The sequence below is a fragment of the Peromyscus eremicus genome, chromosome 14 (genome assembly GCF_949786415.1).
Source record: "Peromyscus eremicus chromosome 14, PerEre_H2_v1, whole genome shotgun sequence".
NCBI classification, from domain to species: Eukaryota; Metazoa; Chordata; class Mammalia; order Rodentia; family Cricetidae; genus Peromyscus; species Peromyscus eremicus.
The window spans coordinates 47599140-47608614 of record NC_081430.1 but is presented as its reverse complement, the minus strand read 5'-3'; the positions used below and the strand labels follow the sequence as shown (position 1 = coordinate 47608614).

The 9475-nt window shown below is 45.6% G+C and overlaps 1 protein-coding gene across 1 annotated transcript in view; it reads left to right on the top strand.

Moving 5' to 3' along the window:
- The first annotated feature begins 1606 nt into the window (after positions 1 to 1606).
- Positions 1607 to 9475, top strand: part of Foxn3 (forkhead box N3) — a 273922-nt gene continuing 266053 nt past the window's right edge. The window contains exon 1 of the mRNA XM_059279027.1: positions 1607 to 1699. The gene's annotated coding sequence lies outside the window, so the exon portion shown is untranslated. The remainder of the gene's footprint in view (positions 1700 to 9475) is intronic.

Genomic DNA, 9475 nt, shown 5'->3' with positions numbered 1-9475 from the left:
GATACCACCACCCAGCTACCTTAAGGCAGGCTCTCTCTTGTTTCTGCTGCTGTGCTGCACACTCCAGGCTCACCAGCCTAAGAGCTGCTGGGCAAGTCTGCTCTCTCTGCCTCCAGTGTCTCAGTAGGAGGGCCTGGAGCACAGATACCCACCACTGCCTCCATCTTTCTACACAGATTCCAGCTTTTTACAAGGGCTTGAACTGAGGGCCCCGAACTTACCCAGCAGCACATTAGCCCACTGAACCATCTCCCTGTAACCCACCCCCATTCTAATCCTCAGGTCCATTATTATTGTCATTGTCTTAATGATCAATCTCTGACTTCATCCTAACCCCAACTAGAAACAAATGTCTTCCCCAGAGCCCTCTAACCAAAAGAAATAACACTCTGGGGGTTTCATGCTTGTGTTTTCCCAAGTGGGCGATGCGTTTCGAAGAACCTCCTTCCCTTTTTCCTTCCTCTCTCCCCAATCCCTCCTCAATATTCTGTCTTTAATTATTTATTAGAGTAGGGTAAAGTTTTATTTCACGACTGGGCCAGTGCCTTCTTCGTGTGAATGGATGAACAGTGATGTAAGATCAGAGGCACTGGAGGGTTTGTGAAAGCGCTGTTCTGTGCCCTCTCCTCCCAGTATTCTGTCTGTGGAACATTGGTCAGTGCTAAGATTTCCATCTTTCCAGCAAAGACCTCAGATGCTGCTCTTCCAAGGACCCGAGAGCCGCTGTTGTCGTGACCGTCTCCTAACGTGCCCACACCAGCCCTCACAGGACAGTATCATTCTTTTCTTAGAGAATGTACTGATTTGTCATTCTTTGTTTTGTTTTTTGTTTGTTTGTTTGTTTGTTTGTTTTGTTTTGTTTTTGTTTTTCGAGACAGGGTTTCTTTGTGTAGCTTTGTGCCTTTCCTGGGACTCACTTGGTAGACCAGGCTGGCCTCGAACTCACAGAGATCCGCCTTGCTCTGCCTCCCGAGTGCTGGGATTAAAGGCGTGCGCCACCACCACCCTGATTTGTCATTCTTACGGCCCTTGATGCCAAAAATTATCTTCCAGTAGAAATCAGTATGCAGTCTATCTCATGTGCCAGCTTTTCTGTTGTCCAGTGTTATTAACTGTGACCCACTGACTTGTGAGTTATGTGAGGTAGTCCTTAGCACTAGACCTAGAGAGTCAGTGACTTTGCAGCCTGAACACTCCATCTACTCAGTGGACCGAGGCTGGCCTTGAACACTCCAGGCTGGCCTTGAACACCCGGTGACCTCCGGCAGTTAGACAAACGAGTTTCAGAAGTAGCTATAGTAAAGGAAAATGATCTCAGGAATGTCTGGGTGGCTTTTGTAGTGAATCAAATAATCTCACAATGTCTGTGGCATCTATTTTTCAAATTTCTGGGCCCTCTTGTCCCCCAGAAGCAGTTTCAAAACCACTCCATTCTGAAGGCCTCCCTCAGTCCTTCACTGTCCGAGACCTGAGAGGCACTATGGCAACTGGCTTTTCACTGAAGGGTGTCCGTTTCCAGAGTCAGGCCGGGGAGGACATGCAGTGTGGCTGTGAGAACTCTCTGCTTCTCCACCCTAATCCTGTCTCCCTTCTGCTCCACTCCAGCAGCCTCTACAAGCGTCGTCTAGTGACAATGAAGTCACCTCTGTCCTTTCTGGAGAGATGCTGACCTCCGTTTCCTGGACCCATTCTGACTCAGGTAATAGCACTCCGGTGGCCCTTCCCCAGCCGCCAGGGAACCTTAGTAGATTGCATCGAATCAATGAAATGCCGAAGCTGTATTTAAATGCAAATACCAAGTTGATTGTTTCTCCCTCCATTGTTACCCTTCCCCCAATTTTCTTAATGATCCATTCATGCAGCTGACCAGACTGACCGTGTGGTCAGTCCAATGGAGGCATTAAGATGATTGAAAAATCTTGAATCACATCTTGATTTAAAATTCTGCTGTGCGCCTTAGACCCTCGAAGCCACCTGAACATTGCTGGGAATTTTCATATGGAGACATGCTAGGACCTAACTAGTGCGTCTGAATTTCCCAGAATGCCTTGCATAATTGTCATCATCCTTCTGAGGTTGTACCAGTTGGCCGTGTCAAGGAGACTATTGGGTATCTGTTTTGTGCACTTGGGACAGATGAGGGTGGGGAAAAACAAAAAACAAAAAAAAACAACAAACAACAACAAAAAAAAAACAAGGCTGTTTTCTATGTCCTCAGAGATCTTTCAGGGTTGCCAGGTTCACAACTCCGTCTTGAGAGAATGGGGCTCAGTTTGGGGTGGGGGCTGGGCACTAAGTCTAGGGCTCTGTTTTGTGGAGTCCACAGACTTTGACAGGATTTGAGGTTGAAATAGTTACTGAGGAATTTGTGCACCTAGAAGGGTCTCAGGTGGCTTCCTCTCTGAGGATCTCTTGCCTAGGCCGAGCTAGGAGAGTGATGAGACACTTCAGCAGGAAGGCGGGACTGAGCGAGCCCTCAGTGAGCTCAGCTAAGGCAGGGCTGGCTTTCTCGTCCCTGATCCTCTGTCCCAGCCAAAGTCAGACTTCTCCTCAAGGCCTGGGCTGCTTAAGATCCTGGAGTAGAACCACCTGGGGGAAGCTCTGCCCTGTGACAGAAGGGGCTTGCCTGGCATCGTCTCCCAGGACCGTGGCCACTGCGGTACAGCTTTGGCATGGTGATCTTTCTGCTTCTCTGCCTGTATGTATTATTATTTACTCTTCTCTTGCAAACTGACCCCTCCATCCTCCAAGTGCTTGGGGTAACCACGGCTTGATGAGGCCAGCGCCTGACCTTCAAAGGTGCCATTTGGAGCTAAGAAGTGACATTGAAGGGTAGGAAGCACAAGTGAAGAACATGAATTTATAAGTCCATGTTGGGGGGAGGTGTCTTTAGATGGTTCCAGAAACCTGAATTCAGGGACAATCTCAAGGTCAAAACGGGAACCACAGCTAGGAATGGGGAGCCAGATACCCCAAGTAATCTGTGGGTTGTGCAACGGGTATGGCCCACATTCAGTTCTTTGCCAGTGGTGCTTATTTTTAAGATTGAGCTGTGGCCGGGCGGTGGTGGCACATGCCTTTAACCCCAGCACTCGGGGAGGCAGAGCCAGGCAGATCTCTGTGAGTTCGAGGCCAGCCTGGTCAACAGAGCAAGATCTAGGACAGGCACCAAAACTACACAGAGAAACCTTGTCTCAAAAAAAAAAAAAAAAAAAAAAAAAAAAAAAGATTGAGCTGTGGTGTGGTGTATTCACCACCTTGATAAATTCTTAAAGGTGCCACTGAGAGCTGCCAACCAAGGTGCCTGTTCTTCTGTGGAAATGCCCCGGCCTCCCTGGACCTGCTGTGGAGCACAAGTACCCAGGCCCTGGGTGATGGAGGAGCTCCAGCCTCCTAGAATCACAGCCATAATCCCCAGCCAGCAGGACAGAGAAGGGACAAAAGCAGCAGAATTTGTATTCTCTTTCCGCTGCACTGAACCAATGGAAGTGACCCCTCTCTTCTCAGCTGAAAACTCCGTACACCTATGAACCAAACAAAGCTCGCCATTGGTGTAGATTAGACAAGCCAAGAGAGGTTCTTAACGTTTTTTTGAGATTCAGAGAAAATAAAAGCAGGCTAAACTTTGTGCCTTTTAAGTATGTTGTGAATGACTGGGAATGTGGCTCTGTTAATAGAGTGTGTATCTAGCATGGCCTAAGCCCTGAGCTCCTACCCTCACACTGCTTAAAGCCAAGGATAGTGGCACATGCCGGTAATCCCAGCACCTGGAGGCTGGAGGTCGGAAGTTTCAGATCCTCCTCCTCTACATAGCTAGTTCGAGGCCAGATCGTGTTGCAGGGGACCCTGTATGGAATGGATGTGTTAGTGTCTCTAAGTAGGGTTTTGTTGGGGGCAGAGCTCAGTTCATTTATCTCTTCATGATGAAGGCAGCTTTTGCACTAAGAGTGAAAAAATTGGACAGGCAGAGCAGGCACCATAAAATATTTACCATTTGACCTTTTGCAGAAGTGTGCCGTCTCCTGACCTAAACAATGGTGTGACACACGCATTTGCAAAATTTAAGAAGTGGGACTCATTCTCCTTTAAGAAAATCCGGGTATACAATGAGTAGATTCAAGTAGGAAAGAGAGAGTGAGAGGAACTTTCTAGAGAGAGACACTGAGTCAGTCACACTCTATTGGATTTTCCAGGTATCTCTGTAACTATCAGTTAAACCTAAATCCATCATTGAAGTCATTTCACTTCAGGAACCTACATGCACTATTGGTCTGGTTATCAAATACGGCACCAGGCTTCCCGAATTAACCTAAATGTTGGAGTAGGTGGGCACCCAATAAAGCCAACCTTGAATTTTGGAACTTTTTCCTTTTTCTTTGGCACTGGATGTGAGCTATTGTACCTTAAAGTAAATAAATATTCGGTTTTGAATCAAGAAAGTGTTGCAGGCTTTCCCATGAATAAGCTAGTTCGTCTTGCCAATGTTTTGCCCTCAGCTTGTAGGGTTGCATGATACTGGGGTAAAAACGATAGCTGAAGTTGGAGATGTGAGCTCCTATCTTACTGACTGGCCGAGCAAGGGAAGGCTGTAGTAGAGCAGGATTAAAGAGTGCATCCTGTGGGGCTGGTGAGACGGCTTAGTGAGTAAAGGCACTTGTTGCTAAATGATGTAAGCCTGATGACCCAAATTCAACCCCCAGAACCCGAGGAAAGATGGAAATAACTGATTCTGCAAAGTTGTTCTGTGACCATCACACGTAAACTGCGAGCTGTGGGCACAACCTCTCTGCCCCACCTTACACACATACACTAATAACAACAGCAGTAACAATAACAGTAATAATATATGTTTGACTACGTTGGTGCTGGAGAAATACATGGTTAAGAGCACGTAATGCAGCCGGGCGGTGGTAGCATACTCCTTTAATCCTAGTTCTCGGGAGGCAGAGGCAGGTGGATCTCTGTGAGTTCGAGGCCACCCTGGTCTACAGAGCAAGTTCCAGGTCAACCAGAGCTGTTACACAGAGAAGCCCTATCTCGAACAAAACAAAAAACAAAACAAATAAAAAAGAGAACTTATGGCTCTTGATCAGGACCTAGATTTGGTTCCCAGCTCCCGCACGGAGGCTTATAACTGCTATGACTCCAGTCCCGTTGCCCCCTGACATCCTGTTCTGGCTTCCTGGCTTCTGCGCACATTTGCACAGACACTCATGCAGGTTCCCACACATGCACACATTTTTAAAAAATAACTTAAAAAGATAAATAAATAAGATGGAAAAGTATGTCAGGGGCTGGAGATACGGCTTGGTTGGTAGAGTGCCTGCCTGACATATGAAATCCTAGGTTCAATCCAATTCCTCGGCTACTTGGGCAAGTTGAAAACCAGCTTGGGCTACGTGAGACACTATCTGAGAAAAAGGCCTAACCACACTCAACACAGACCAAATAGCCTATAGAATGCTATTGAACAAAATGCTGTTTGCTTGCAAGACTAGCGTGACCATTTCCCTGGATCCTTCCTGATCGGTGTTCAGAACCAAACACATGGACTCAGAAGGACCACTAGCTGGAAAATAAGCCACATGTCTTCTATTGCTTGCTTCAAGAGACATCCCCCCCCCCCCCCAGAAAATCACATATGTGCTTTGTAAGTGCACAAAGAAAAAGAAAGCTCCCGTTCTGAAAGAAAAATTAGGTAGAAATTTCTAATCTTGTCTCATAAACAATATAGAAATAACTTTAAAATATTCCACTTTAAGCATGCATTTAATTTGTGCTCTGGGAACCAAATAGTGTTGCCAAGATAGAACATTCTAATAATGATTTATGTAAATTTATTTGTACAAAGTAATGGTGTAGTTGCCTATAGCAAATTGCTTAGAATATGAAATGACATTTATGGGTTTTTCCCCCCTCTCTCTCTCTGAATGAATACAATGGAGAAAATGAGAGAATCCAGAAAGCAAAAAGGAAACTCAAGTTCAAAATGGAGTCTGCCTCAAGAAGCAGAAAGGGCTGGCCAGGTTACAGGGTGTAAGAGTCATATCTGGGTGGTTCTCTATGATATACTTATCATTGGAATCATTTTTAAGGACAGGAGAGCGTTAGAAGGCCAGAGCCCTGTGTGTTGGGGATGGTAAAGTACACAGACACTAACACTCTTACAGCAGTAACAAATCCCTTGCCCTGGTTAGTGCCCTGGTAGCTAGCTTACAACATGTGGCATGCACAGCAAATGTAATTAAATTTAGGCAATTAATCTTAGCTACTGGTTACTTATTACCAGGGAAAGTCATGCTTTAGTCATAAATGGAGCCCAAATATTATGAAACAAAAAAACAAGCCACAGAACTCCCCCAAGATCTGATTCTCAGACCTCCAGGCGCGTGCCTGTTGCCTGCCCTGTTTGCACCAGTGATAATGACTCCATGTGTTCCCTGGGAGCATTCGATCAGTAAGAGCCAGCCATACACACACCAGACAGTGTCTGGACGCTTGGACCTGGTGAATCCCCACTGCAGTTTCCACGCCCTGCCCTGTTTAGAAGAATGAATGCAACATCTTTACTCTAGAAGACATTTAACTTGTTCAGAAAGTACTTTTCCTATCTCACTTGCTCGTCGCAATCATTTGGAGGAGGGGAATATTTATACAATAAACTTGAGGGCCACAGAGTGGCAGACCAAGATGTCAGCAGACTTCAGTCAGAATTCTGCCTTTGGCTTACCCCAAGGCGTTTTGGAATTATGCTCATGCTCAGGAGAAGACAGGTAGAGCAGAATGACCACGCAGTATGGTTCTCAACTGTTCTGGAGCCATGGGCTGATGGCTGACAAAATTTAAAGACCAAGCAAGATTGTCAGCCTGAATGAAAACAACCCTGGCTTCCAGGAAGGAGGGGATGGCTGAGTTCAAGTGATGTTGCTAACAAATGCAGGTCTTGTTTGTTTGTTTGTTTGAGGCACAGTTTCTCTGTGTAGCCCTGGCTGTCCTGAAACTCACTCTGTAGACCAGGCTGGCCTTGAACTTGCAGACATCTGCTTGCCTCCGCCTCCCAAGTGCTGGTATTAAAGGCGTGTGTCACCACTGCTGAGTACAAATATAAATCGTAAAAGTGGTGCTTAGGGCCTGGAGAGATGGCTCAGGGGTTAAGAGCTGTTCTTCCAGAGGTCCTGAGTTCAATCTCCAGCAACCACATGGTGGCTCCCAACCTGTAATAGGATCTGATGCCCACTTCTGGCATGCAGGTATACATGCAGAGCACTCATACATACAAGATAAATAAATAAGTTGTGCTGAAGTTGATTTTAGTGGAAGGTCCCAAGAACCCAGCCTGAAGCAGTGGATCCAGATGCAACTCTGAGCTGTTATTCCCTGTGATGACTAATCTAGATTTAGAAATCATCATAGAAACCAACCTCTGGGCATGCCTTCCAGGAAGGTTCTCCATGAGATTAATGGATGTGGGGAGACCCATGCTAAATATGGAGGGTACCATTTCAAGAGCAGGTATCCCCAGAGGAAAGAAGCTGAGCAGCAACACTCATTCCTCTCTCTGCTTCCTTACCGTGGATGCAATGCAATCACGCTCCTGAGGACATGGCTTCCCTTCCCTGATGGACTGAGCCCTCACACTGAGAGCCAGAACAAACTCAGTTGCTTTTGTCACAGCAGCAGACAAGTAATACATTCTACCACTCATCCCTTCTGCTTCCCGGCCAGATGACCTTGGATACAAGGTCTGAAACTTGTTTACTCTATGGAGATGGTAGGAGAATTAAATAACCCTTTAAAGCACCTTGGCATGCTGCTCAGGAGATACTAAATTCTTGGTTTATGGTGGCTCTTAAAGTTCTTCCAGCTGGGGAAACCTGAGAGTGTATGGGCCAGACTGAAAATTGTGAGAGTAAATATATATTTAATTTAAATGTGACTTGATCTAAAAGATGTCAAAATCAGTTGTTTATGTGTACCCAAAGAGAAAATCAAATATGAGAATTCTTTCACTTACTCATTTAACAAACAACTCTTAGTGTTTAAAGCCCTTTCTTTGTAAGCTGTTTACAAGGATGGAGGGACCAGATAGCCTGTTCTCAAGCAATAAGGGAGTTCAATTGTTTTCTTTAATATTGTCGTAAAAAAAATATGGACTAGATAGCTATTTTTCACATGATAAGTGGGCCCGGTGCAGCCTCTTCAAGGCACACGGTCTTTATCTTCCGAGAATTTGGAAATTAAGCTGACCCACATCCCTCTGTGTTACTACAAGTCCTGATTCTGGCAGACAGCCTGTGACTTGTTTCTCTTCAGTAGTCCTGGCTACCTAGGGAGTGGATTAAGACAAATGGATGGGAAGTCTGACTTTTGACTCTGCTACTTCTGCCTGCAAAAATAAGCCATTGTCTCTCTTTGCTGAAAGATTCTCAGGCAGTATAGTCAGGCCCTGATTAGACAGAACTAATTTCCATTGGAACTTTATACGCTCTTATCAAGGGTTGAAATGAAAATGGATCTTTCATAAAATGTGTTGATTTCTGTATTTTTTAATGGCTTCATAACACTCTAGAAAACACATTTTACAAAAGATTCTCTGTAAAAAAAAAAAAAAGTAGGGAAATGTGAAGTATGGGATTCCTTTTTAATTTTTTGAGGCATGGTTTCAGTTTCACTAGCCCTGGCTGACCTGGAACCCAGTGTATAAACCAGGCTGGCCTTGAACTCATGGAGTACCACCTGCCTCTGCCTCCAGAGTGCTGAGACTAAAAGTTGTGTGCCACCACAGCTACAAGGATTCTTTTCTTGTTTGTTTGTTTGTTTTCCCGATTTATTTATTATGTATACAGTATTCTGCCTGCATGTATGCCTGCAGGCCAGAAGAGGGCACCATATCTCATTACAGATGGTTGTGAGCCACCATGTGGTTGCTGGGAATTGAACTCATGACCTCTGGAAGAACAGCCAGTGCTCTTAACCGCTGAGCCATCTCTCCAGCCCTCAGTTTTTTTGGTTTTTGAGACAGGGTTTCTCTGTGTATCCCTGGCTGTCCTGGAACTCCTCTGTGGACCAGGCTGGCCTCGAACTCTCAGAGATCTGCCTGCCTCTGCCTCCCAGGTGCTGAGATTAAAGGGATATACCACCAGTCCCTGGCTTCCATAAGATTCTTAAGTGAAAGGAGAAATAAGTGATACATTTAATGAGGCTGGGAGTGTATGTGGCTCAGTAGTAAAGCAGCTGAAGAGCATACGGAAGACCCCAGGTATGGTTCTCCCCACACCCTAAAAAAGAAGCAAACAGAAAAGACACTTCCAAGATCATTTTGTCCCAGACCCTAGGAGCCTCCTGTCCGGTAAGCAGAGGGAATCCTAAGATACCCTGCTTGAGCTGACAGTCTAACAGAAAATAGACATTAACATGCATGCACAGAGGGCTGGAGAGATAGCCCAGGTTAAGAGCACTAGTTGCTCTTGGAGAG